The sequence below is a fragment of the Phaethon aethereus genome (genome assembly GCF_964289735.1).
Source record: "Phaethon aethereus genome assembly, chromosome: W".
NCBI classification, from domain to species: Eukaryota; Metazoa; Chordata; class Aves; order Phaethontiformes; family Phaethontidae; genus Phaethon; species Phaethon aethereus.
In genome coordinates, this window is record NC_138581.1 from 26,734,480 (window position 1) to 26,761,786 (window position 27,307).

The window sequence follows — 27,307 nt, forward strand, 5'->3', positions numbered from 1 at the left end:
CATAATTTCTAAAAAGGATTTTGATTCCCTCCCTTCCTCTAGTGCTGTGACTGAAAAGCTGTTCTGGACCCTCGTTTCTCTGAGGGTTAGAATCCTCCTAATTTCCAACTTCAATTTGTTTCTAGCCAGTTTTGTGCTTGTTCTTGTCCCAGCATTCTTTTAGCTCATTCCTGATAATCATGTAGCTTGCTCCTTGTTATTATTTGCTTGCTGATGTGAGAAATTCTGCTGATGGTGAAGAAGATTGAAGATTGCAACATTGGCATCAAAGTCACTACAAGATTATATATACTTACCTAGGTTTTGGATGTTAATCTTTAAATAAGTGCTTTTGTGGGCTTGATGTAGTCTCCATCTTTGTAGGAACCAGTGCCCAAAGTTTTCTTCTGATTCATTCTTTAGGAGTTTGAATTTTAGGTCTTTTCACTGGTAATGCACTGCGGTTTTCAGAATATGAGACAACCAACTAGGCCAGGAAGGTCATGTCTGCGTACATGTGAAAAGGCTCCTTTCAGATTAGTCTGAATCTTGGAACATGCTGTGGATCTGCTTCCTTCTCCTTGTATGTAAAGGAGAGATGAAAAGACCAAAGACTTTGTGTTTAAGTGCGTGTTGTTTTTACTTAATGTTTTTACTTTATTCTGGGTTTTAAAATATCTTATTTGACATTTTAATTTCAAGGAGGGAAACACAGCATTGCATCTAGCAGCGATGTTGTAGAAATTCTGCTTGAGCAGTGGGAGGAAATAAATTATCTCACTCAGGTAAGGACATGGAAATTACTGAAGGAGATAAAGTTAGAGATTTGAAAAATCAATTAAAAATTAATATTTTAAAGGAATAAATGTTGCACTGAGTAGACTTCATTAGTTCTGCTGCTTTTCTAGTAGCTTGCATCCTGTTTTGTTGTCCCTCCTCCAATAAATTCAACTTCATTAACTCCTTCCATGCCTCTTCCTCTGTCTTCTATTCCTCACACAATGGCCTCCCCTCCGTCTCACATGCTTTAACTACTGGTAGAAGGAAACAGAGGAGGGCCTAACCTCCACCTTGCTTCCTGTCCTCCAACATTTCTGTCCACGTGATCCCATTCCTTTTACCACCTCTGGTGCTTTTCAGGCTATTCCAAGTCAGGTCAACATGCAATCTGATCTCAATTGGCTGCACAGATTTGGCTGCAGACATTACCTACTCACTTTTTCTTTCTCAGGTTAGTGTTGGTGAGTTCAGACAGCATATTCATAAATTGCATATTAGCTGTGAAGGTTGTATCCTTGTGTTGATCCACTCATGAGCATTCATGCTTAATTTTAAGGCTTAAAGTAAGGATGGCAGAAGGAAATGCACACTAACTACTCATCTCAGCTTTCCTGCTTTGCAAAGGGTCCTTGTGTCTTCTGCTTCTTCTGTGGGGCAGCTGGAACAAACTGGACGAGTTAATTCACTTTCTCATGGGCCAGCATGCCCATTGCAGGAACCTGCTGTGTGGCTGATGGTTGTTCTGCTGGCCCAGCAGGAGAAATGAGTAAGGGACACCCACTCCTACCCAAGGCCCTCCTCTTCTTTTATCAGCAACAGATTTACAGGTTGAGGGGTTCTCTCTTATCCAACTAATCTGTTTTTTCCATCTATGCAAGCTTTGAGGCACATGAGCCCTTTTGAAATGTTTCCAAGCCTTGTCTAACAAAGGTGTTGATTCTGCACACAAAGTTTGTACTGCTTGTGCCCCTGCCTTGCCATGGCTAACGGTGCGACCTGTCTGTCCAGTTGGAGTTGTTCTGCTCTGTGGATAAACAGGTGTCTCTTTCCTTAGCACGAGCAAAGTACTAAAATGTATTAAAGTTTACCAAAATTATGGTAGCAGGAGTTCAAGCAAGGAAAAATCAGGAATTATTAATGCTTCTGTGAATGCTGAAACACTAGAGTAACTTTCAGTAAACTTTTGTGTATTTTAAGAGTTCAGAAACAGGCTTTAGATCATTGTGCAGCTGATGTAATTTATTTTAGACTTGCTGTGGAGACATGGAGTCTTTTTTGGGGTGAGAAGGTTTGAAATAAATACGTAGCAGCATTATTTCTGCTAAAAGTGCTCCTTATAACTAGCACTAGAGTTGGGAATTAATCAGAAATCCATGGCATTGGACTGACAGAAACTGGCACTTACAGTATATGCTAACATACTAGTGGTGTTGCCTTGTGTTGAACGGCAGCAATTGCTACCCACCATCTTTGTTTCTGTGCCTGTTGCTAGTAATCTTCTTTGAAAAGAGTGCAATAAAGATGTGTGAAATAGTTATCTGTATTGTAAACTTTACTGTAGATCTGTCAACATAAATGTCATCTGTCAACTGTTGGTGAGTTGCCTTTCCATTTAATTGTTAATTTAGGAGCACTCGGGTTGTGTTCTCTTGTGACCATCTCCCCTTTTCTACTGAGCTGGATGAGTCTGATCGAGCTAATCTGTTTTGTGTCACAACTTTATAAATCAGCTTTATAGTCACGTGGCTTAAATTGGAAAAGATGTTTTCTCTCTGATGATCTAGAATGGAGAAACTCCATTTTACTTTGTTGAAGGAGGTCACGAAAAATGTGCTGAACTCTTACTGGAAGCAGGGAGTGATATTGTAACCAAGGTGATGGGGGAATCAAATGATAATTAGAAAATAGGTTAGTAATAAATTGTATGCCCCGATTAGCAGAAGATCAATGTGCTGTTTGCAAGGAGCGTGGGTACTGGAAAAGAGAATGTCCTAAGGCAGGAGAATTAGATCCGGCTCTCCAGGCAATTAAATTAATGACTCTGGATGAAGAACTATGAAGGGGACCGGGGGAATCAACCCTAGCTGAACATCTGGTTACATTGAAGCTAGGGAATGAAGAAATAGAGTTTCTGGAGCTACTTACTCAGTATTGAATACATGTAAAGGGAGATTTAGTCACAAATCAGTAGATGTTGTTGGTGCGACAGGGCAAAAGGAAAATTGGCCATTTTTAGAACTATTAAAGTTTAAATTGGGAAAACAATGGGTAACTCACCAGTTTCTGTATATGCCTGAATGTCCACTGTCTTTGTTGGGACGAGATCTATTGAGTAAATTAGATGCACAAATAACTTTCAAAGATGGAGAAATTAAATTATTAATACCAGAATGAAAAACCATAGAGGCAAGAGTGTTTATGTTACAGGATTCCTACAGGGAAGAACAAATTCCAGAAGAAGTGGAAAATGCAGTTATTCCTTTGGTCTGGGCAAGTGGAATTCCGGGACAATCTAAATTGGCAGAGCTGGTAAAGGTGATTTTAAAACCTGGAGCCAAACCGGTGAGACAAAAGCAATATCCTATTAAGTGGGAGGCTCGAAAAGGATTAGAGGGGTTGATTACAAAATTTTTAGAAAATATTACCAGTAAGGAAATCCGGAGGCAAGGAATACCAATTGGTTCAGGATTTAAGAGTTTTAAATCAGATAGTCCAAGATATACACCCAGTAGTGGCTAACCCATATACTTTACTGACTTCTTTGAAAGAGGAACATAAGTGGTTTACTGTACTAGATTTAAAGGATGCCTTCTTTTGCATACCTCTGGATATAGGAAGCCAAAGCATATTTGCTTTTGAATGGGAGAGCCCCGCCACAGGACGAAAGACGATTAGGAAATGAAAGGAAAGAAGCTATTTGTCAAATTCCTGAACCTAGTAGCCCGAAGGAATTGCGAGCTTTTCTGGGAATGATTGGGTGGTGCCGACTTCGGATTTTGGATTATGGATTGTATGCAAAGCCACTATATGAGGCTTTAAAGGAATCCAAGGATTGGTATCTGACTTGGACACCTGAATGTCAGAAATCATTCAAAGAACTGAAAAAGGCATTAATGATGGCACCTGCTCTGGGATTACCTGATGTGACCAAACCTTTTGAGCTGTTTGCATATGACAGGCAACATCTGGCTCTTGGAGTGTTGACGCAACGTCTGGGAACCTGGAAGCGACCAGTGGGGTATTTTTCCAAACAACTTGATAATGTAAGCAAGGGATGGCCAGGATGTTTACGCGCTGTGGCAGCAACAGTATTGCTGATCCAAGAAGCTCGAAAACTGACCATGGGTCAAAAGATGGTGGTGTACGTACCGCATATGATAATAACTGTTCTAGAGCAAAAGGGGGGTCACTGGCTATCCCCCAGCAGATTGCTGAAATATTCGGTTGTCCTATTGGAACAAGATGATGTGGAATTGAAAACCACACCGATTGTTAATCCAGCAATGTTTTTGTCAACAGAGAATCCAACAGGAAATTTAGAGCATGACTGTTTGTTAACTATTGAGCAAGTTTATTCCAGTAGACCAGACCTGAGAGATGAACCTCTGGAAAACCCTGATCTGGAGTTATACACAGATGGAAGCAGTTTTGTACGAGAAGGAAAACGAATGGCTGGATATGCTGTCGTCACCACCTCTGAGGTATTGGAATCAAGGACACTACCTGTAAGTACCTCAGCACAGAAAGCAGAATTAGTGGCATTGAGGCGGGCTCTGCAAATAGCTGAAGGAAAAAGGGTGAATATTTGGACTGATTCTAAATATGCGTTTGGCGTAATCCATGCTCATGGAGCCATCTGGAAAGAAAGAGGACTGCTGTCAGCCCAAGGAACATCAATCAAATATAAGGAAGAAATTCTCCAACTCCTGAAAGATGTGCAGAGACCGAAAGAAGTGGCGGTAATGCATTGTAAAGCTCATCAGTTTGGTCAGACGGCTGTAAATATAGGTAATCGATTGGCAGACAAAGCTGCAAAAGAGGCAGCAGAACGAGGTATCCTTGCACTAGTACCAGTAAAACAAACAAAATTATTAGATTTGGAACCAAAGTACAATAAATTGGATGAGCAATTAGCAAAACAATTAGAAGCATCACAAAATGCAGAGGGATGGTCGGTGACATCAGAAAAACAGGTGATAGTAACCCCGCAAATTATGACAGAACTCGCAAAGGAAAAACATGAACAAACACATTGGGGAGTAGATGCTATGGTTTCAAGTTTAAAAGCATCTGTAGTATGTGTAGGAATGACAGGAATAGTTAAATCAATAATAGCTAGATGTCCAATCTGCCTTAAAAATAACCCCATGAACCAAAAGAGGCCACCTCTAGGAATGATAAAACAAGGAAATTCTCCAGGAGATTATTGGCAAATTGATTTCTCTGAGTTACCCAGGCAGAATGGATACAGGTATTTATTAGTACTAATTGATACATTTTCTGGATGGCCGGAGGCCTTCCCTTGCCGCACCAACAAAGCTAGAGAGGTAGTTAAAGTGTTGTTGAAGGAAATAATACCAAGATTTGGAGTGCCAATAGGAATATCCTCTGATAGAGGACCACATTTTGTGGCAGAGATAGTTCAACAAATCAGTAAAATTTTGGGTATAAAATGGGACTTACATACCCCTTGGAGGCCGCAATCAAGTGGAAAAATTGAGAGAATGAATCAAATGTTGATAAGACAAATAAGTAAAATTTGTCAGGAAACATCTTTGAAGTGGCCACAGGCTTTACCACTAGCTCTCTTGAGAATCAGGATCCAACCGAGATCAAGAGATGGTATAAGTCCATATGAAGTCCTGTATGGCAAACCGTACCAGACTCCTTTTATCCCAGGGGATATGAAGGTAGCTGGGGAAACTGATTTGAAAGTGTATCTAATTTCTTTAGGAAAAGTTCTTGGAGCACTTCGGAGATATATTGTGCTGACTAGGTCACTTGCCTTGGATACGCCTGTACATCAGTATCAGCCAGGTGATCTTTAAACTTGGAACTCTGAACCACTGCGGGAAAAGTGGAAGGGATCATTCCAGGTACTGTTAACAACTTATACTGCAATCAAGGTTGGAGGAGTGGAACCGGGGATACACTACACCCGAGTGAAGAAAGCCCCGTCATGGAAGGTCATTAATAGGGATTCAGAGGCTGCAAAGTTGACTTTAAAACATGTTTAAGGTATTATCATTGGAAAATATGGAAAAATGGGTTTTGATTTGGAAACTGATGATGTTGGGAGCATTGTTTGGGGTAACAATAGACCAATTGGAAGGGAAAGTTGAAGACGAAGTAGGACAACTAATACACATCCCAAAAAGAACCCCAGAGGAGAACTTAATGATAGGATTGATAAAAGAATTTGCAAATTTACAAAATGTAACCCAAATAACCGTATGTCTTCCAATTCCAAGAGCAGTAGGTGAATCAATTCCATGGGGAATCCTAACAACAAATTTGAGTAATGAGAGATCCAATAATGATAGTACCTACTGTGAGCAAGTTCCCATTATTGGATGGCAGGATCAATTTGTAATCAAGCAAAAACAAAGCCTATAAAGCATAAAGAACAGTGCACCAAATTAGGATCGGGAGGTGTATATAGACCGAATGGTGAACTCAATCTGTGGGGTTCTGCACCAGGAGGAGTTTGTCTATATGTTGAACCAATTAAGAAGAATGTTATTCAAATGATTATGGATGTTGGTGTAGAGGACTCAAGAACAATTTAAATTTGACTAATACCGATAAAATTAAAAGAGGAACAGTATTTAGTTGTGGGAAATCTACAATACTGAGCCCAGGGCATTTAGTTTGGGCAATGAGTGATGGAACTTGGACCACCCATTTATCAATGGATGGGAAAGTAAGACAAATCACTTTAGGAATGCTGACATTATGTCCAATCTGGAAGAAAGCTCCCTTTAGGAGAGATTCTGAAAATTTAAAGTTAATATGGACAAAAAGATCACAAATTAATGATGATGATTGGAATGAACCCTCGACAGGAGTGAAACTTGGATGAGCCTTAGAATCCTTATTGACTCCCTTGGCAACTTACAGGAATAGGGATTGGTTGTATAAGTTGACGGGTCAAGTGAAAAGATTAGCCAATATAACAAGGAAAGGGTTTAAACAACTAAATTTACAGTTACAAGCCACTTTGAAGATGACCCTACAAAATAGGATGGCTCTAGATATGCTCTTACTAAAAGAACATGGAGTTTGCGGATACCTGAGGGATAGGATAGATCATTGTTGCATACATATCCCAAATGTTACCCAGGACGTTGAATATGATTTGGACTTATTGAGAAAAATAGAAAAGGATACTCAGGAAATGCAACAAGACATGCAAGAAAATTGGTTTGATAAAATTTTCAGTGGATTGGGATGGAACTTGAGTTCTTGGGTTAAGTCCTTAATTGGTTATTTCAAAACTTAATTTGATTATTTCAAAACTTCCAAAGGGGGGAAATGTAACCAAGGTGATGGGGGAATCAAACGATAATTAGAAAATAGGTTAGTAATAAGTTGTAAAAGACGTAACTATAGGAATAGGTTACGCACCAGTGTTATGCACCAGCAATGCTGCTCGAGAACCCACCTAACCCTTCTCATCTTGATTTAATTATCAAGGAGTTAAGTGTAACATTGTGATCATGGTACTGTGTTTTATTTTAATAGTGAGCAGTCAGAAAGAAGGAACACCTTGGTCAGTTCTACGGTCCGGTGGGTGGGTAATTATTCATTCTATAGTCTTGTCTTAAAACAAAGGACTGTGGGGTGAATGATTGCATATTGGACTGACAGCCCGTGAAGGTCTATTGAGTGTTGCCAAGCTTAAGTGAACTTTGTAGGAAAGGTAATTCCGGCAGGGGGAGATCGCGACCACCGACTCAGAGACCACCCACTCAAGAAACCCTCCGACTCAAAAGATTAAGGAAGTAAAATCCCAAGAAATTATAGTGAGCATGCGTGGTCATTTACATGGTAGGCGAAGAATTTTTAACCAATCATTGTATGGAAACCTGATGAATATGTATTGACCTTACGATCATATGCCTATAAATGTTTGGTTTTTGAACTGATCGAGTGAACACGATTTGGGAGGAGCTATCCCCCGTGTTCCCGGCGCCGTGAATAAAGAATGCCTGCTTTTTAACACTACATTGGTGTTACGAGGTTTATTCCCGATTTCGGTGACAATATAATTGGGAATGTAGAGAATGCTAACAGAATAAAACTTATGTGGAAGAAATATAGCATAGATTTATTTGACAGAATACTGTGGTGGGTCTTTTTTATTTACTGTATGTCCAATAGTAAAACGTATGGCTAGGAAATGTAACCAGCTACGGTAATTGAAAATCCTAATTTTTGGCAGCGTATATGACTGTACTGATAACAAACCTGTTCTTCACATCTGGTTCCTGGACTCCAGTCCAGCTCAGATCTGTTGAATGACCTTGGTTTGCCTGCTGTGTGAATTTTCAGCAAAGCTTTTGATTCCAGCAGACTGAGAGCTTGTTTGTTTTAGCAGAATTATTAAGTGAAAATTTTCTTTTGTTTTATTTTTAAAAGTTTGTTTATGTGACTGTACTTGCTAGTTAAAGGTCAAACTGAACTAACAGGCTAGGAGACATATTGGCATTGTTCTTGTCCATGGCACAGGATAGCTGACAATGCTGATTTATCTCTTTCTTAAGAGAGAATGAAAGGGACTATGGAGTACTGGTGTTTTTAGCATGTTTGTTGTGAAAATGGGAAGTTCCTTCAGTATTTAAAACAAAAACACATTATGCTAACTGCAGAGCCACTTCATTTTCTATCATTTTATCAAAGGGAGGGTTTTTTTGGGGGGGATAAAAACACAAGTTTAAATTAAAGATTATTCTGTATTGATAGTTCTCTTGAGTACTGTTTTTTCCAGTGACAAAAACATAACATTTTGATGTCTATACCATTTCTTTCAGAACAACAGCAGTGCATTCAGACAGCTGAATGAGACTGACTAGTTCCTTTATATTTTTTTACTATACATGTTACTGATTATGTGGTTTATGGATGTTGTTTAACAATGTGTATGGACCAACAAAGACAAGGTCCTGTTGCACAAACCCAGTGAGTGCTTGGACAGACCAGTGCAGTGCATTGTAGAGGTGGCCAGGCTAAGCTAAGGACTGGCCGTTATGAGAAGATGAGCAAAGTACCCTGCCTGGACTAAGAAGCAGTAATGCAGGTATCCCTGTGTGCCACTTCATCTTGTCATGTAGATATAGAATCATAGAATCATAGAATCATTTAGGTTGGAAAAGACCTTCAAGATCATCGAGTCTAACCATAAACCTAGCACTGCCAAGTCCACCACCAAACCATGTCCCTAACTGGGCCCTAAGTTTCTGCTGTCCCAGTACTCAGAAAACCATCTCATGGAGAATATCAGCAATTACACCTTTCCCCTTTTCTCCTCAGAGAGATGCTTTGTGGAAAGCGGATAAAATGGCACCTACCCCTTCCTCTCCTCCAGGATAGGTCTCTCCCAGATTCTTGTAACATCCTCCCAGTTCCTTGAATATCCTTGTGTAATCAGACTGTTTGTACTGGTGTGTGTCATGAGCCTGATTTTGATTTTGATTATTTTTCATAAGGTTAAACAATTAATTGGGAATGCCACACAGGAACATGCCTGGAGGTGATCGATCCCCGAGTGGCAGCATATGTGGGAGGAGTTGGGCAGGTGCCTGCGGCCATTATTGCCTCTGATAGCTTGGGATTTTGTGCCTGAACAGAAAAAACATGCCTGTAGAAAAGAAGAGTAGGATGTACTGTTGGAAGAAATTTATGAGGTTGTGTGATCATAGTGTGTATTCCCAAAAGAGCTCATGAGAGACTCTATGTGGAACCCTGAGGCTGGTGTTTCTTGGTGTGTAAGGTCCCAATGTTTGACTCTGTAACCTCTATGTTAAGGTAGGATTTTAATAGTTATCTAAAGGTGTGATGGGTTGATCTTAGCTGGACGCCAGGTGCCCACCAAGCCGCTCTATCACTCCCCTTCCTCAACTGGACAGGGGAGAGAAAATATCATGAAAGGCTCATGGGTCGAGATAAGGACAGGGGGGTCACTCACCAATTACTGTCACAGGCAAAACAGACTCAACTTGGGGAAATTAATTTAATATATTGCAAATCAAAAGTCAGAGTAGGATAATGAGAACTAAAACCAAATCTTAAAACACTTTCCCCCCATTCCTCCCTTCTTCCTAGGCTCAACTTCACTCCCAATTTTCTCTACCTCCTCCCCCTGAGCGGCACAGGGGGATGGGGAATGGGGGTTACGGTCAGTTCATCACGTTGTCTCTGCTGCTCCTTCCTCCTCACACTCTTCCCCTGCTCCAGTGTGGGGGCCCTCGCACAGGAGACAGTTCTCCACAAACTTTGCCAGCGTGGGTCCTTCCCATGGGCTGCAGTTCTTCACGAACTGCTCCAGCATGGGTTCTTTCCACAGGGTGCAGTCCTTCAGGAACAGACTGCTCCAGCGTGGGTCCCCCGTGGGGTCACAAGTCCTGCCAGCAAACCTGCTCCAGTGTACGCTCCGCTCCACAGGGCCACAGGTCCTGCCAGGAAACTGCTCCAGTGCTGGCTTCCCACAGGGTCTCAGCCCCCTTCAGGGCACATCCACCTGCTCTGGTGTGGGGTCCTCCACAGGCTGCTTGTGGATATCTGCCTCACCATGGTCTTCACCAGGGACTGCAGGGGAATCTCTGCTCCGGCACCTGGAGCACCTCTTCCCCCTCCTTCACTGACCTTGGTGTCTGCAGAGTTGTTTCTCTCATATATTCTCACTCCTTTCTCTTCCAGCTGCTGTTGCACAGCAGTTTTTCCCCTTCTTAACTATGTTATCACAGAGGCGCTACCACCATTGCTGGTTGGCTCAGCTTTGGCCAATGGTGGATCTGTCTTGGAGCCAGCTGGCATTGACTGTCAGACATGGGGGAAGCTTCTGGCATCTTGTCACAGAAGCCACCCCTGTAGCCCCCCTGCTACCAAAACTTTGCCACATAAACCCAATACAAAAGGCCAAAAATGTTCTCTAACCAGACCTATAGAATATAGACTTGCAACATTAGAGAAACATAGGCACAAAACCTTCAACTTAGAAGGATGCTGTCACATAAAACACACTAAGGGACCTGTCCAGATATGCAAGATTTCCACAAATAACAGCATATTTTATTTGCTGCTGCATTACACCCATAGACATCTGGAAATCCATATTGTAATACTCATATTGAAGGATAAATAAATAGGTTTTACTTGGGTACATGCAGCTATGTAGAGACTACACAACCCTCATTTCAGACCCAAATATTAGACTTGAAGCTGAATGCCCCTATATCTGTACTTTTTGTTAATGGTTTAGCTTTGTTCAATGCTTTTTTGGGGCCTTTTTTTTCTTTTTCTATGTGTGTGTGGTTTAAGGACCCATTATGGAGCAGGTAGACTTCTGTTCTACCTTCCACTCCATATCATTGTTTTGTGGCAGGGCTGGCTAAGAAACCCTGTTGTGGACTGTGGCACAATGTACTGCTGAAAATTATGGATGTCCAGTTGTTTTTGCATGAATTTCAGCAGGGAAAGGCTACTCAGGAGGATAGTATGGGTGGGGGTTAGTAGTTGCATGAAGCCCTCTGTTCAAAACAACTTGTTTTAAGAGGGTAGATACAAAGCTTGTTACGTTACAGTACATTAGAGGGGCATGACAGCAACTTTTTCTTGAGCCAGATGGAACTCCTATCTGGTTTTCCTGTGGAGATCCCAGATGCTCTGTTGTTTGCCTGAAACAAAACTGGCAGTTAGATCACTCAAAAGTTAAATGCTTTCATTCTGTTCAGTGTTTTCTAGCCAAGGGCTGTCTCTTCTTGTGAATCTTCTTTACATTCAGATTGTGAGCACTCTGCTTCTAAGGGGGAGTTTGGCTTATTGTATTTATTTGGTGTCATCAATTCCAGAGGCAGGAAACCCCTCTACATCTGGTGGCCGATCTTGGCAATGTGGAGCTGGCAGAAGTGCTGCTGAAGGCAGGCTGTGATCTCAAGACCATGGATAAGGTAGATTGCATTCCTCACACATGCAAGGATTATGCAGGCAGATATAACCTTCCTGCATCATGATCTACACACAGAGAAAATGCGTGGAGAGAGATTCTGACCCAATTTCAAACTGTGCCATCAGGGTCAGGATGATCTGAATCCATGTTGACCCCTGTGTCCTTTGGTACAGCAAAATCTGTGGTTGAAAAATGGAGGAGTGCAGGTGTCTTGTCATTCCTTTGCTAGTGAGATCTCAGCTGCTGCGGCAGGAGCTCCCTCTTCTGTTTCATCTATGTTAATTATGAAACTCAGTCAATGAAACGGGAAAGGGCCAGGCGACAAAGACGTGGCTTAGACTGACCTCAGATTGTCTGAATTTCTAATTTTCTTTCCCTAGTTGTCATGTTTATTTAAATGTAGGCTGCTTAGCAATGTCCCTCCCTAAAGGGCTAAGAGTCATCTGTATTAAAGTATAGACAACAATTGTTTTGGCCTGCGTTGACTATCCCACGTCACTTATGAATCTGTATATGCTCTATAGGCGGTAAGTGTCTGAACAAGAAAAGCTGTTTAGCACCTCTTAAAATCAGAGGAGTATTTGGAGCTGGGCTGCTGGTGAGACCCATTCTAGAGACGTGCCTTGAAATTCAGATCCAGCCCAAACGGGTCTTGAAAATTCAGGACTTTTCATGTCACAAGATCTTACTTGGGACCATCTAAAATTCTGAGAAAGTTTATTTATTCCATTAATGACAGTCGTAGCAATGAGCCACAAAGAACCTGCTATACCTATACAGTTGATGAAAGGGAGTTATTTCATAGGATAGTGAAGGTTCATTTTAGGGCATATTAATGCTTCATAAATCAGTCTTTGTATTGGATCTGGCTGGGATGGAGTTAACTTTCCCCATAGCTGCCCTCATAGTGCTATGCTTTGGCTTTGTAGCCAGAAAGCTGTTGCTAATACACCACTGATTTGGCTACTGCTGAGCAGTGCTCCCACAGCATCAAGGCTCTCTCCAACATTTTTTCCCCCTCCAAAGGCCAGCAGGCTTAGGGTAGGCAAGAGCTTGGGAGGGGACATAGCCAGAACAGCTGACCCAAAATGACCAAAGAGATATTCCATACCATATGATGTCATGCTCAGCAGTAAAAACTAAGAGAAAGGAGGGGGGCATTTGTTATTACGACATTTGTCTTCCGGAGCAACCACTGCATGTACTGAGGCCCTACTTCCCAGGAAGTGGCTGGAAATCACCTGCTGATGGAAAGTAGAGAATAAATCTTTGTTTTCCTTTGTTTCCGTGTGTGGTCTTTGCTTTTGCTTTATTAAACTGCCTTTATCTTGATCCTTGAGTTCTTTTCCATCTTATTTTCTCCCCCCCCCCGTCCTGCTGAGGAGGGGGAATGATAGAGCGGTTTGGTGGGCACCTGGCAGCAAGCCGAGGTCAACCCACCACAAACTTGTGTCGTCTTGCTCAGTTTTTCTTGTTTGGAGCCATAGGTTTATGTGGGCTCCCTGAGAATTGATTAAATTTGCTGGGGTTTGACACAATACAGTTTAAAATCCCCAAGCTATCTCAAGTACACTGTTTGTTTGCAGACTGGCCCTAGTGAGGAAGTAAAAGATGCCTCTTCTAGCATCCACTGTAAAAACTGCAAGAAGGAAGATGCTAACACTATTTGTTTATGTAAAGCAAGTAATCCTGTGAGCACCAGAGGTAGCAAACCAGGGTGCAAGGACCAGCGAAAGGAATTCATTTGACTCTCACGGTGTAGCTCAGAAATGATTTTGCTCCTCTTTTGCTTTCATTGTTAAACTGCCACACAAATCTGTAACAATTCTCATTCCTGCTAGTGAGTAGGTGTTTTATCAGGTTAGCCAAGTGCCTCCTTGGGTGGTATAAGCATACTTGATCCTGCCCAGGTGCAGGCACATAAATTAGCCAGTCTTTTACCACCCCCTTCTCCAGCCCTGTGTGTCCAAATCCGTGACACTTAATGGTGCAGGGAATTGTGCTGGTAAATCACAGATTTAGATTAATTATCATGAAAAACATAATGATATGTGTTGTGCATACTTGATTTGCGTCAGTTCAGCTGGAGTTGTTAGGTATGTTATTGTTTGTTTTGGCTTAAAGGGGAATTAGAAGTGAAGTCATTTGTTGCTAGAGAATCACAGAATCACTAAGTTTGAAAAGGACCTTCAAGATCATCAAGTCCAACCGTTAACTCAACGCCACCATGCCCCCTAAACCATGTCCTGAAGCGCCACATCCACACGTTTTTTGAACACTTCCAGAGATGGCGACTCCACCACCTCCCTGGGCAGCCCGTTCCAATGCTTGACCACTCTCTGAGTGAAGAAATTTTTCCTAATATCCAATCTAAACCTCCCCTGGCGCAACTTGAGGCCGTTTCCTCTTGTCCTATCACTAGTTACTTGGGAGAAGAGACCAACGCCCACATCGCCACAACCCCCTTTCAGGTAGTTGTAGAGAGCGATAAGGTCTCCCCTCAGCCTCCTCTTCTCCAGACTAAACAACCCCAGTTCCCTCAGCCGCTCCTCATAAGACTTGTGCTCCAGACCCCTCACCAGCTTCGTTGCCCTTCTCTGGACACGCTCCAGCACCTCAATGTCTTTCTTGTAGTGAGGGGCCCAAAACTGAACACAGTATTCAAGGTGTGGCCTTGTTGAAGGTATGCAAGGAATGAAGTTGGGGGTATTGTTTAGTCTCCGTGAGCAGTTAACAAGGTGCAACCTTGAGGGAAGGAACAAGATAATCACAAAAGAAACACAGCTACTGAACCTTGAGTGAACTATCCTAATTAACATATAATTAGCATATTAGAAACCTGCCCCTGGGCAGGGAAAGCCCCCTCCTCACTGAGCATGCCTAGAAAAAAAGAAGGACGCTGTGACTTTAAGTGGAGACAAGGCTGGTGAGAACCAATGGGAACAAGGGTAACAGAGCCAACTTTTAAAAAATACTGATAACTGTTGCTCGAAGTGTATAAATATTTTCCATGTGTTTGCTGAGGTGTGCTAGCTTTGTGGGCCTACCACCTAGCACCCAACTCTGCACAGATTTGGAATAAAAGCAAATATCTCAGCTCTGTGGGTTTTTCGGCTCTCTGCACACTGGGTGGAAGAACCCATATTTGGGACAACAGTTTTGGCGACCCAGGTGGCACTGCCGTAAGGCCTTGCCCGGATCGTCTTGCTGACCCCGACAGTGGAGAATCAGACCGGACAGGACTCCAGCGCGCAATGACCTGTTGATCGGGGACTCCTCCGGATCTCCTCCGAGGTCGGGGCGACAAGCGACTCAAAGATGCAACACCCAAAAAGAGATATTTGCACAGGGCGAAAGGGGGGTGAATCCTTGTATTGGTGAGTATTAAAATTTAATTATTTTCACGGAAAAGGTAAAAAAGTCGCATGCGCATAAGTCACCTGTAGATGCCAGCAAGGGATGCCTTAATTGACCAGTGGGGTCAGAGCCGAGGGCACACAGGGGTACATTCTTTACATGCTGAAGCTTGGTACCAGGGGGGTGCCTTGCTGAGTGTGAGAACCAGGTAAAGGTATAGGTAACAATTGGCAAAATGGGCTGGAACCAATCCATGATTCCTCCCCGTAGCCCTTTGGGGTGTATTTTGAAGAACTGGAATAAATTTGGGGGAGATCCAATGACTAAAGATAAAATTAAAAGATATTGTAATCAATGGTGGCCAAATTACAAATCGGACGATGATGAGGTCTGGCCAGAAAATGGATCGGTGAATTATAATACCATATTACAATTGATGTTGTTTTGCCGCCAGATAGGGAAATGGGATGAGGTAACTTATGTTGATGCCTTTATGACTCTGTACAGAAATCCTGATATTCAGAAAATATGTAAATTAGCAGCTGACTTGGTTATGTATACAGCTTCTGATAAGAAAAAAAGGAGTGGCTCTAATATGGGCTGTGATGATAAGAAAATTGTAGAGGGAGAAGAGCAGGAGGATGTGCAACTGTTCGTTCCAACGGCCCCACCTTTATATAGAAGTAGTACGGGACAATCACCGGTTGATTCTAATTCACAGTCGAGTAGTGAGAATTTCAGCCCTATTTCCAGTCGAACTAGAGGGCACACTCAGCCAGAGCCAGTTATTCAGGCTCCTTTAAGACAAGTGGTGGGACCGGAAGGATTGCTGGTTTTTGTACATGTTCCATTCACTACCTCTGACCTGTTAAACTGGAAACAATCTGTTGGTTTGTATAGAGAAAATCCTGAAGGAATGCATCAGCTTTTAGAGACTATCATGCTGACTCACAATCCTAATTGGGGAGATGTGCAAGCATTGTTAAATACTTTCTTTACAGTAGAGGGAAAAAAAATTATAATTAGAAAAGCCAGGGCAGAAGGAGAAAAAAGAAATGCTCACGAGGAACCTGAGGGCTATTTGCCTACGAGAAAAGATCCAGAGTGGGATCCTAATAGGGCGGGGGGGAAGGTCCTACTGAAGCAATACCAACAGTTAATATCATATGGGGTCTGGCACGGAGTACCAAAGCCGAAAAATGTGTCCAAACTATATGAAGTGAGACAAGGCCCTGATGAAAATCCATCGGCCTTTTATGAGAGATTATGTGAAGTAGCCAGAAAATAGACGGACTTGAATCCAGATGATGAGGCAAATCAGAAGATGTTTAATATGTTGTTCATTGGGCAGTTGACCCAGGATATAAGGAGAAAATTGCAAAAAGTTGAGGGGGCCAGTGGAATGTCGATTTCACAATTAATAGAAATAGCATATAACGTGTATAACAATTGAGATGAGAGAGAAAAGAAAGAAAAACAGGGAAGAATGAGGTTACAGGCATCTTTGCTAGTAGCAGCAATAAATGGAAATGATACCAGAGGAAAGGGTAGAGGGAAGAGGGGACGCACTGCGATAATACAGGGAAGAGGCCCACAAAACCAAACTCCTCTAGGACCAAATCAGTGTGTGGCCTGTAGATGGGAAGGGCATTGGAAGAACGAATGCCCAAACTGAAAAAGGCCAGAGGAACAAGATCACACAGGAAATGTTAATCTTATTATGTTAGAAGATTCAGATAATGAATGAAGAGGATCGGGGGAAAACATTAAAGCCGATCCCCTGGTTCCAGTTAAGCTGGGGAATGAGACCATAGATTTTTTAATTGATAGTGGGGCCACTCATTCAGTAGTCACTAGTTGTAAAGGACCTTTAAGTAAAGTAACTATACCTATTGTTGGGGCAATGGGAAAAAGAACATCAAGGCCATTTCTACAGCCTATGGAATGCACAATTGGGGGAACCAAATTAATTAATGAGTTTCTATATATGCCAGAGTGCCCCCTACCCCTATTGTGCATTCAATTTATATAACAAATCTCATCACAAGTAACCCTTTCTGAAAATGCTGTACAGCTCCATATCCCACCTGAAATGGCTTGGAGAGCTCAGATCTACTTGCTGACAGATAAAACATTGGAAGAGTCTGAAGAGAATATCCCGAACGCTGTATCAAATGCAGTAATTGCCCGGGTGTGGGCTTCAAAAAACCCAGGTAAAGCAAAAAACTTAAGTCCAGTTAAGACAGAATTGAAAGAGGGGGCGATATCAGTGAGAGTGTATCAGTACCCTATAAGATTGGAAACTCGAAGAACCCTCGAACCTCTGATAAATAACTTCATACAACATGGACTGCTCAGGGAATGTCAATCTGAATATAATACACCTATCCTACCAGTGAGGAAGCCTCACTCCCAGGAATACCGATCGGTGCAGGATTTAAGGGCTATAAATCGGATAACCAAAGATATACATTCTACAGTGCCTAACCCTTATACCCTATTGACGTCTATATCAGAGAACCATGATTATTTCACTGTGTTAGATTTAAAAGATGCTTTTTTCTGCATTCCAGTAGAAGAACGAAGCCAAACACTCTTTGCCTTTGAGTGGGAGAACCCGACCACTGGAAGAAAAGGACAATTATGTTGGACTGTTCTTCCCCAGGGATTTAAAAATATTCCCACTTTGTTTGGTGAAGTATTGGCCAAAGAATTAGAACAATGGCGAATTAATAATAATGATGTTACTCTCTTACAGTATGTGGATGACATCTTGATTGGAGCTGACACTGAACAAGTTTGTACGGAAGCTACGGTAAGCCTGCTAAACTTTTTGGGAATGGCTGGATATTGGGTCTCAAAGAAAAAAGCCCAAATTGTGAGGAAAGAAGTCCGATACCTCGGCTTTAATATATCAAAAGGACAACGAGCATTGGGGGAAGAGAGGAAAGAGGCTATATGCCAAATAGTAGTACCCAAGACAAAAAAGCAGTTACGGGGATTTCTAGGAATGGCCGGATTCTGCTGAATATGGATCCCAAATTTTGGGCTCATAGCCAAACCCTTATATGCAGCCACAAAAGGCCCAGGGGAGCTGTTAGAATGGACTCCAGAGTGCCGGAGCAGTTTTGATGAAATCAAAAGAAAGTTAATGGAAGCCCCAGCCTTAGGCCTCCCTGATCTGACAAAACCTTTTCAGTTGTATGTACATGAGAGACAACAAGTGGCTTTGGGGGTAATGACTCAGACGCTTGGAAGCTGGATAAGGCCGGTAGCCTATTTTTCAAAGCAATTGGATGAAGTGAGTAAAGGCTGGCTGGCTTGTCTTTGGGTTGTAGCTGCTACTGGTTTTGTTAATTCAAGAAGCCTGGAAGCTCACCTTGGGACAAGCAATAACAGTACTAGTCCCACATGCAGTGGTTGCTATCTTGAACCAAAAAGGACACCACTGGATTGCTCCAAACGGATTAGCCAGATTCCAAGCTGCATTAATAGACCAAGAAGATGTCACCCTAAGTGTAGTATCAGCTCTAAACCCTGCCACTTTATTGCCAATGGCAGAACAAGAACCTTTATTTAGCAACTATCGAATATGTTTATGCCAGTAGGCCAGACCTGAGATACGAGCCACTGAAGAATGCAGATTTAGAATTATTTACAGATGGCAGTAGCTTTATACAGAATGGAGAAAGAAAGGCTGGATATGCAGTGGTTACCGTATGGGAGGAAATAGAGGCCAAACCTTTACCACCTAACACCTCGTCACAAAAAGCTGAAATAGTTGCTCTAACAAGGGCACTGGAAACTGGAAAAAATCAAAGAATCAATATATACACAGACTCGAAGTACGCCTTTGGGGTTGTTCACGCTCATGGAGCTATTTGGAAAGAACGTGGACTACTAAATTCACAAGGGAGCGGTATAAAATATAGGCAAGAGATCTTAAATTTGCTTCAGGCTGTATTAGAACCAAAAGAAGTGGCAATAATTCACTGCAAAGCTCATCAGAAAAGGCAAGGAGAAATAATCCAGGGAAACAAAAGACCCGATTTAGCAGCAAAAAGCGCTGCCTTACATGAGCAAATAATCAGAGCTTTGATACCCAGCAGAAAGCTTAATATAGAGCCCCCTCAGTATTCAAAGAAAGAAGATCAACTAGCAGAAAAATTGAAGTGTACAAAGAATGCAGAAGGATGGTGGATCACTCCAAACGAACAAGTTCTTATTACAGCTAAAATGATGGGAGTTCTCCTTAAAAGACTACATGAAGAGACTCATATAGGAGCTGATGCTATGATAAGTAGTGTCAGGAGATATGCAATAGGGCCAAAAATGCAATCAAGTGTGGACTTAATAGTAAGAAGATCACAGAATCACAGAATCACTAAGTTTGAAAAGGACCTTCAAGATCATCAAGTCCAACCATTAACTCAACGCCACCATGCCCCCTAAACCATGTCCTGAAGCGCCACATCCACACGTTTTTTGAACACTTCCAGAGATGGCGACTCCACCACCTCCCTGGGCAGCCCGTTCCAATGCTTGACCACTCTCTGAGTGAAGAAATTTTTCCTAATATCCAATCTAAACCTCCCCTGGCGCAACTTGAGGCCGTTTCCTCTTGTCCTATCACTAGTTACTTGGGAGAAGAGACCAACGCCCACATCGCGACAACCCCCTTTCAGGTAGTTGAAGAGAGCGATAAGGTCTCCCCTCAGCCTCCTCTTCTCCAGACTAAACAACCCCAGTTCCCTCAGCCGCTCCTCATAAGACTTGTGCTCCAGAACCCTCACCAGCTTCATTGCCCTTCTCTGGACACGCTCCAGCACCTCAGCATCCTTCTTGTAGTGAGGGGCCCAAAACTGAACACAGTATTCAAGGTGCAGCCTCACCAGTGCCGAGTACAGGGGCACAATCACTTCCCTACTCCTGCTGGCCACACTATTCCTGATACAGGCCAGGACGCTGTTGGCCTTCTTGGCCACCTGGGCACACTGCCGGCTCATATTCAGCCGGCTGTCAACCAGCACCCCCAGGTCCCTTTCCGCCAGGCAGCTCTCCAGCCACTCCTCCCCAAGCCTGTAGCGTTGCATGGGGTTGTTGTGACCAAAGTGCAGGACCCAGCACTTGGCCTTATTAAACCTCATACAGTTGACCTCTGCCCATCGATCCAGCCGGTCCAGAAGGCTGCAGAGCCCACCTACCCTCCAGCAGATCAACACTCCCACCCAACTTGGTGTCGTCTGCAAACTTCCTGAGGGAGCACTCGATCCCCTCATCCAGATCATCAATAAAGATATTGAACAAGACCAGCCCCAGAACCGAGCCCTGGGGAACACTGCTTGTGACCGGCCGCCAGTTGAATTTAACGCCATTCACCACAACTCTCTGAGCTTGGCCATCCAGCCAGTTCTTTACCCAGCAAAGACTACACCTGTCTAAGCCATGAGCCACCAGTTTCTCCAGGAGGATGCTGTGGGAGATGATGTCAAAGGCTTTACTAAAGTCCAGGTAGACAACATCCACAGCCTTTCCCTCATCCACTAGGCGGGTCACCTGGTCATAGAAGGACATCAGGTTGGTCAAGCAGGACCTGCCTTTCATGAACCCATGCTGGCTGGGCCTGATCCCTTGGTTGTCCTGCACATACCCTGTGAGCACCCTCAAGATGAACCGTGCCATGATCTTCCCCGGTATGGAGGTCAGGCTGACAGGCCTGTAGTTCCCAGGATCCTCCTTCCGGCCCTTCTTGTAGATGGGCGTCACATTGGGAAGCCTCCAGTCATCTGGGACCTCCCCTGTTAACCAGGACTGCTGATAAATGATGGAGAGTGGCTTGGCAAGCTCCTCCACCAGCTCCCTCAGTACTCTCAGGTGAATCCCATCAGGCCCCATAGACTTGTGGGTGTCCAGGTGGCTTAACAGGTCCTTAACTGTATCCTGCTGGATTATGAGGAGTTTATTGTGCTCTCCATCCCTGTCTTCCAGCTCAGGGGGCTGAATACCCTGTGGATACCTGGACTGGCTATTAAAGACTGAGGCAAAGGCGGCATTAAGTATCTCAACCTTGTCCTCATCCTTGGAGACAATGTTCCCCGCCATATCCAGTAAGGGATGGAGATTCTCCTTGCCTCTCTTTTTGTTGTTAATATATCTGTAGACGCATTTTTTATTATCCTTTACAACTGTGGCCAGACTGAGTTCTAGCTGGGCTTTTGCCTTTCTAATTTTGTCTCTGCTTGGCCTAACGAGATCCTTGTACTCTTTGTGAGTTGCCTGCCCCTTCTTCCAGAGGTGATAAACTCCCCTCTTTTCCCTGAGTCCCAGCAAATTCTCCCTGTTCAGCCAGGCCAGTCGCCTTCCCCGCCAGCTCTTCTTGCGGCACATGGGGACCGCCTGCTCCTGGGCCTTTAAGATTTCCTTCTTGAAGATTGTCCAGCCTTCCTGGACCCTTTTGTCCTTCAGGACTGTCTCCCAAGGGACTCTCTCAACCAGTGACCTGAACAGGCCAAAGTCTGCCCTCTGGAAATCCATGGCAGCAGTTTTGCTGACCCCTCTCCTTACTTCCCTCACAACTGAGAATTCTATCATGTCACGGTCGCCAAGCCCAAGACGGCCTCCGACCATCACATCTCTCACCAGTCCTTCTCTGTTCGTAAACAGCAGGTCAAGCAAGCACCTCCCCTGGTAGGCTCACTTACCAGCTGCGCCAGGAAGTTATCTTCCACACACTCCAGGAACCTCCTAGACTGTTTCCTCTCTGCTGTGTTTTACTTCCAGCAGATGTCCGATAGATTGAAGTCTCCCACAAGAACAAGGGCTAGCAATTGCGAGACTTCTACCAGTCGATTATAGAATGTTTCATCTGCCTCTTCATCCTGGTTGGGTGGTCTATAACAGACTCCCAGCAGGATATCTGCCTTGTTGGCCTTCTCCCTCATCCTTACCCATAGGCACTCTACTTGGTCTTCACAATCGTTGATTTCTATACAATCAAAACTCTAACATACAGAGCCACCCCACCACCTCTCCTTCCCTGCCTATCCCTTCGGAAGAGCTTATAGCCATCCATTGCAGCACTCCAGTCATGAGAGTCATCCCACCATGTTTCTGTGATGGCGACTAAGTCATAGCTGTCCTGCTGCACAATGGCTTCCAGCTCCTCCTGTTTATTGCCCATGCTGCATGCATTGGTGTACATGCACTTGAGCTGGGCTATTGGTTTCACCCCCAACTCCGGCATGCCACCCCTAGGCTCATCTCTAGTGAGCCTGGTTTTATCCCCTTCCCCCTTCAAATCTAGTTTAAAGCCCTCTCGATGAGGCCTGCCAGCTCATAAGCAAGAATCTTTTTCCCCCTTGGCGTCAGTTGCACTCCATCTGCTGCCAGGAGGCCCGGTGCCATGTAAACCGCCCCGTGGTCAAAGAACCCAAAATTCTGCTGATGGCACCAGCCCCTGAGCCATGTGTTGATCAGATGTGCTTTCCTATTCCTTTCAGCATTCTTCCCTGTCACTGAAGGGATTGACGAAAACACTACCCGCGCTCCCGCTCCATCGATCAGTCACCCCAGTGCTCTGAAGTCCTTTTTAATTGCCTTTGGGCTTCTTAGTGCAACTTCATCGTTGCCAACCTGTAGGACCAACAGCGGGTAGTAATCAGTGGGTCGAACCAGACCAGGGAGTTTCCTGGTGCCATCTCTCACCCAGGCCCCAGGGAGGCAGCAGACTTCCCTGTGGGTTGGGTCTGGTCGACATATTGGGCCCTCTGTACCCCTCAGAAGGGAGTCATCTATGACAATTACTCTCCTTTTTTTCTTAACAGAGGATGTCTTGTTGCATGGGACTGGCTGACTCAACCTCAGCACCCCCCTGGATGGACCTTCATCAGGGTCCTCATGTTCCTGGCCCTCAAGTTCCAGAGCCCTATACCTGTTGTGTAAGGGCAGCTGGGACGGTGAGGGAGGCCGGGAGGGGATTCGCCTGCCGCCGCAAGCAGGGACCTGCTTCCATTCCCCCTCATCTCTTAGGTCCCCTCCTTCTGCCCGGCAGCAAGAGGGCAGGGGATCCCCTGCTGCTTGTGGAGCCTCCACCAGCTGCCCCTGTCTCAGGGATGGCAGGGTGTGGCTCCACCAATCTATTTCCCTCTCACACTCCCTGATGTTCCTCAGCATCTCCACTTCCTCTTTCAGCTCCGCCACCAGGCTGAGCAGATCGCTCACCTGGTCGCACCGCACACAGGTGCTGTCTCCGCTGGTCTCTGGCACAAGTGATTCAAAGAAATCCAAACTTAAGAAATTTAAACTCAATAACATCAAAGTGTTATTAAGCAGACATCTTTATTGCAGCACTGGACGTATGGGGGATATCTCCTCCTAACATGCATGCGCTGAAACAAAAGTTCATCCTTTATATACCTTAAAGACATGAATATTCACACATTTGCCAAGAAATCACCGCCTCCTTGTTTATCTACTACATTTACATAATGCTGGCGTTGCAAAACTACGCTACGCTTGCGCGGGGGTCTTGGGTGGTCATCAGTGGTTGTTTGGGGAGTTAGCCCCCTACTCCTTTTTCCCTTTTATGGTCACAGGTCTCTTGAGGATAATTTCTTCTTCTTGGATGTTTGCCCCTTCTGTTGTCCAGCCAAGCAGTTCCTTCTTATCATCCTTGTTAGAGCACTCCTGCCAGTCTGTATGCTCAAGGTTAAGATATCTTCTCTGTTCTCTTTAATCTCTCAGTCCTTGCTCTTAACTCTCCTTTGTTTTAATTTTCATGAGGCCTCCTTTCCTCCTGATTAACCATTTACACATAGTTACAATGTTAGCATTGTGGCAAATACAGCCTAAGGACTATGAGAGTAGGCCTTTAAACATAATCACACAGTTATTAGGCTAAAGAATTCTATACTAAAGTCAAACTAATCATGTAATCAATAACCTTCCATATATTAAGAAATTTGCAAAACTTACAGTTGATTAGTGACACATGCTAAAACCTTATAATTGTTTTAGATCCTTGTTTCATTCCCCCCTTTTCTATTATCTTTGCGAATTCTTTCGCAATCCCTCATAACATACCATTATCATTTGTCCATCGATTAAAATACCTCCCTGTTGCGACTTCATGTTTGATCTTATTCTTTTTCCACGTAACATAATCATGCACGTTCTTCTGACAACACCATATTGAACATCGAATCATGCAACAAGTACATAAAACAAGTAAGCTATCAACTAATATGAGTACAAACAGCTCTTCGATACATTTAAAATTTGTTAACCGAGAGGTTAATTTGTTCCAAACTTCTTCAAATCCCCAAGAGGTGTCATCTAAAGTTATTCTTATCATGACCTGCTCCGTAGTGGGGGTTATTAAATAGAGAGATGTTAACCGGAACTGGAACTCCTATTAGAGATAATGTCTTGTTTAGAATTTCCTAATATTATTATATATTTCTGTAGATTATTTTCGCCTAACTGGGTGAGATCTTCCCCTTGGTATTGGGATTGGTACAGCCTCCCAAACAAAATTTCAAATGGACTTAAATTCTCTTTAGTTCTCGGTTTTACCCTGATTCGTAATAAGGCTAGTGGGAGCGCTTGGTACCAATGTAGATTTGCTTCTTGACTGATTTTAGCTAGCTGTTGTTTAATTAAGTGATTCATTTTCTCTACTTGCCCACTTGCCTGAGGTCGGTATGGATTATGTAGTTGCCAGTCAATCCCTAAAAACTTACTAACTTGTTGCACTATTTGCGCACAAAAGTGAGTACCCCTATCAGAAGATATTACTGCTGGTATTCCAAATCTAGGAATAATCTCGTTTAAAAGTACTCGTGTCACTTCCCTAGCCTTATTAGTCCTACAAGGAAAAGCTTCTGGCCAGCCCGAAAAGGTATCTGTTAATACTAACAAATACCGAAACCCCTCTTTTCTTGGGAGTTCAGAAAAGTTTATTTGCCAGTTTTTGACCTGGAACTTTCCCTTTATCAATACTTCCACATTTTACACGATTTTCTACCTTTGGATTTTTCTTTAAGCATATTTCACATCCATTAACCATGTTTTTTACAGTTTAAAACAAATTCCTGGCTACTATTTGCTTCATAAGGGAATTATACAAGGCTTCAGTTCCCCAATGAGTCTCGTCGTGTTCTGCTTTTACCAGTTTCCATAATATTCTAAAGGGAACTATTATTCTGTTACCTTTTAATTTTGCCCAACCTGATGATTCAACTCCTGCTTCCAAATCTTTAATTAATCTAAGATCCTTCTCATCATAATCAACCAAGTCTGGTAGTGGCAAAGCTTTTTCAGGAATAAAACTTAATACCTCACCTTGTTCCACAGCTCTTTTTGCCTCATAATCTGCCAATTTATTCCCCACTTCCCGAGCAGTGTTATCCTTTTGGTGCCCCTTGCAGTGCATAATTGCAACCACCAAAGGTGATTGTACGGCATCCAAAAGCCTTAGGATCATGTCAGCATGCTTACTATGTTTTCCTTGGGCCATCAAAAGTCCCCGTTCCTTCCAGATAGCCCCATGGGCATAGACTACACCAAAGGCATATTTTGAATTTGTCCAGATATTCACTGCAGTCCTTCAACAAGCTCTAATGCTCTCACTAAAGCAATTAATTTGGCTCTTTGTGCAGATGTACCCTTAGGGAGGGACTTTGCTTCCACCACTTGGTCTGTGGTGGTCACGGCATACCCCGCCATTCGAGCTCCATTCTTTACAAAACTACTCCTGTCGATGTACCAAGTGTGTTCAGCTGCCTCCAGCGGCTCCTCCTTCAAGTCAGGCCCGCTTACATACACGGTCTCGATGGTTTCTATGCAGTCATGCACAACAGTCTCCATTTCCTGCTTATCACTGTAGAAAAGAAGCAGGGTTGATAACAGTAGATGTGACAATTTCGACATCATCCTATTCCATCAGGACTGCTTGATGTTTCGGGAAACTTGATGGCGAGAGCTAATGTCCTCCTTTTTGTTCCAAAATGGAAGTTACAGCATGGGAAGTGTGCACAATCATGTTTTGCCCCAAAGTGAATTTTCAGGCTTCTTGAATAATCAAAACAACGGCGGCCACTGCCCGAAGGCGTCCTGGCCATCCTTTTCTGACTTCATCCAATTGTTTGGTAAAGTACGCTACTGCTCGATTATGAGGACCCAGCCTCTGGGCTAGAATCCCCAAAGCCACTCCTTGCCTTTCATACGAGAACAGCCAGAAGGGCTTTGTTATATCAGAGAGGGCCCAGAGTTGGAGCCCTCATTAGCTCCAATTTCAGTTTTTTTGAACGCCCTCTTGGCTTCATCAGCCCATATTAATTGTGTCTGGCTATTTTTCAGTAGTTCATACAGATGTTTAACCAGAAGTTCATAATTATAGATCCATAATCGTCACAACCTGTCATTCCCAAAAAGATTCGAAGCTCTTTTACCATGGTAGGTTCTGGAGTCCTGCAAATAGCTTCTTTTCGGTCATTCCCGAGCTGTCTCTGTCCCTTAGAAATCACAAATCCCAGATATATTACTTCTTTCTTCAAGGTCTGGGCATCTCTGTAATGAGACTCGGTAACCACTTAGTCCAAGAAAATCCAACAAATTCACAGTCCATTCTTTACATTTTTCATCCTTTTCTGTGGCTATCAAAATATCATCTACATATTGCAAAAGAATCCCATTTCCCAGAGGTCTTTCCCAGGCCTCTAATTCTTTAGCTAATTGATTTCCAAAGATTGTGGGGCTGTTTTTAAATCCTTGGGGTAGCACTGTCCAGGTTAGCTGGGTTTTTCATCCTAAATCAGGGTTTTCCCATTCAAAGGTGAATAAATTGAAGCTTTCAGGGGCCAAGGTGAGGCAAAAGAATGCATCTTTCAGATCTAATACTGTGAACAATTCATAGGTTTCTTTTAAATTATTCAGTAAGGTGTATGGGTTTGCCACTACCGAGTATAAATCTTCAACTATCTTATTTGTTGCCTGCGGGTCTTGTGCCAATCTGTAGGCTTTGCC